Consider the following 3,266-nt stretch of genomic DNA (forward strand, 5'->3'; position numbering starts at 1 on the left):
GATAGGAAACACCAAGCAAAGGACCACGTCTGAACTTCTGCTCCTCTCAGGAGCTTATATACCTGATTTGGGCTGAACACGATATATCTCCACTTACTTGCCATTCACAGCATTTAGTATCATTTCTGAAGGATATACCAAGCATTTTGATTCACTTTGGGCATGTCTGCACATGCCCCTGACTGCACATTTGGTACTGTGCTGTCATTTAGTACTTGCTGAATGACTGTGCAAGGTTATTTTTAGATGCTATGTCACAATAGTGATGAGCTACAGCGATGTACCTTGTCACTACGGTGACATAGCAGCAGTGTCATGGTTACTGCCCGCCAATGCTACGTTGCCATAGCAATGAGTTATATCACCATAGCTCATCACTACAGTGCACCTTTTAATTTCAGAGATAGTGCTGCTACCCACCTTTTGCCCGGTAGCACAGACATTACAGCATTCACCCTAGAAGTAGGAGTGGTTCTAAGCACTCTTCAGCCTAAGGAGATTTGAACCCATCTCTTCTACTTCTCAGGAGAATACCCTGGCCACCAAGCTCTCAAATAGGTCAGGATAGTGCTGGAATGCTGTCCAGTTATTCTACTGAAGGTGGGTCACAGGCATCCAAGAATTCAAGTCATAGACATAGGAAAGTAAGTAAATGGGCCTGGTGAGTATGGTATTTCCCTGAGACAGGGAGATCTGTGTTCTGGCAACCTTTACTTGTTTTTTTTAACCAATAATTATGTACTCTATGTGGTGTGCCAGTAGGGGGTGCTCCTGTGCTGAGCCACCCACTTCACTGTGCCTGACCACCTTCCAGGCTCTGAGTGCCTCCCTGGGGGTGCCTCACATCTGACCGGGCCCCTTTCTGAAGCACACCCACAAGCCTGGGGGTAATTCCGCCAGCACCCAAGGTCTGGACTGTTCTTGCCCCCCCCCGGGAAACACAGGCCTAGTAGTCCTTGAGGGTACTCGACCCCCTGCAAGAACTTGGGGTGCTTCTCTCAGTCTGAAGTACAAATAGTGGTCTCCGTTAGTTAGCTGGACCAAGGGGACTCCAAGGCATAATCTAGACCCTCTTCCAATAAGCCTCCCATGCTAGGTACAGAGGAGAAATTTATTGTTTACAAGGAGTAGGTTTGGAGTAGGGTAGAACAATATCAGAGAAATACCTTAGAGCAAACAGGGTGGCTGGGTAGTCTTTGATCATGAATCTGAATTACTGAAAACTATATATCTAGTTAGATCTCGAGTAGCTAACTCACAAGTAGCATCCAAAGGCTGGTAGAGCTTCTGTCTAGAGGCAGGCAGTTCATAGTGTGTCCATGCATTTCAAGAGAGACAGATAGAGAGCTTAGCTGCTTTTTGTGCCTTCATTATGGCTGCCACCCCTCCTCCTGGGCAGTCTTTCACACTGAGGTCCAATGGAGACTAGCTGAAGTTGGCTGCAAGCCAATCAATTGAAAATGCATCACTGGTTGCCGGGTACACTGGCAGGGGCTCCAGCCCCTCTCCCAGTCATGAGGTCCTTGCTTAGAACAATAGGGAGTTTAAGCCTCCACCCAAGTGTGTGAGGCCAGTCACATAGGCAAAGAGGCCTCTCACTTACTTCAGTGGGCTGTTTAGCCACAAGAGAGATAGACAAGTGAGGAAGGAGAGAGAGGAAAAACAACAAAAACTAGTGAAGGAGACCTGGATGAGGCTGGGATGGAAATTCTCCACAATCTACATGTCATAAAAAGGTCTGGGAGCAAGAAAGAAGGAACATGTCTCTGTAGTATAGTGCTAACAGAACTCTCCTGGGAGGAGGAGGCTTGGGTTCTATATCCTATTTCTGGGACTGCTTATTCATTACACCAGGGGTTTTCAAACTTTTAGAGTCATTGTAGCCCCCGGTGGCAGGACGCATAGCAGTATACCCCCAGACACTAAGTGTGTGCATGTGTGTGTGTGTGTGGGGGGGGGATGCATGGCCAGGTGCAGAGCAGTGGCAGCTGCTGCATGCAAACTTCCCCCACCCCCTGTGTCTGACTGGATGGCTGGTGCCTGCACAGCAGCACATGGTAGTCCCCACCTGCCGGGGTGCGTGTACCCCCTAGGACCTTCTCAAGTACCCCTGGGGGTATGTGAACCCTAGGTTGACAACCCCTTCATTAGACTGTTGCCCTGTGGGGTGAGACCAATGCTCAGGATCTCAATATTGCACTGTTAGGCAGGAGGGCATGGTGTACAATTGCACATGCACACACTCAAAATCAATTAGGCGCATATACACACTAGGCATATACACCCACATGCTACCAACTCAGGCACGCACACACACATCCAAAATTACCAGCCCAGGCACATACACACCTATTACCAATTCAAGTTCATGCACAGTATACACACCAAAAATTAGACAACAATCAGTTGTCAATACCCAGACCCTCAGTACACATACACTGATCACTAATTTTTATCATGCACACAATGACACACACATATATATATATATTCACCAGTTCACAGACATACCATCCACCTATACATACACACAGGTCAGTTCCTGACTTGGATGGTATGGTGTGTCTATGTGTGTGCTTGGGGTACCTGGGGGAAGGTTAAGGTGAGAGAGAGAGAGAGAAAGTGTAGGGAGTGAAAGTTGCCGGAACCGGGATTAGAACAGGTAGACTAGACAGAAGCTGGCTGAGGAACTGAGGCTTGGGGTTAACTTTAGGTTAATTGACCTTAATTGATTAAAGGACAACACCCAAAGCCTGCAGAACAGGGGAGTGATGCTGGGGAGAAGCTGGCACAGAGGATGAGACCAAAGCCAGAGCTACGGGGGAGCCAAAAGGTAGGCGGGGAGAGGGAAACTGGGACTGGGGCTGTAGGGGAGCTAGAGAGGGTGCAGATGGAACTGGGAGCTGGCACGGGGAACCAGGGGTGCTGGAGAGGGACTGCTGGGGAGCTCAGAAAGCTATGGGGAGGAGGGGCTGCCGGTCCCGGGAGCTGGAGAAGGGTTCCAGCTGCTGGGAAATCTGTGGGGCAGCCCAGAGGAGCTGCAGGGAAGTCGATGGCAGGCCAGAGGAGGGGAAGAGGGGGCAGCTAGAGAGAGAACATAGGGGTGGGCAGGAAAGGTTGGGATGAGAAGGCAGAGAGAGATAGGGAGTGGGGAGAGGTGACAGCAGGCAGAAAGGAGTGGGGCTGGGAGTCTGAAAGCAGCAGAAGTGGTGGGAAGGAGGCGGTGGATGGCAGGAGTGGGGCTAGGAGGCTAAAAGTGGCAGAAA

This window comes from Alligator sinensis, unplaced genomic scaffold (genome assembly GCF_000455745.1).
Source record: "Alligator sinensis unplaced genomic scaffold, ASM45574v1 scaffold489_1, whole genome shotgun sequence".
Classification (NCBI taxonomy): domain Eukaryota; kingdom Metazoa; phylum Chordata; order Crocodylia; family Alligatoridae; genus Alligator; species Alligator sinensis.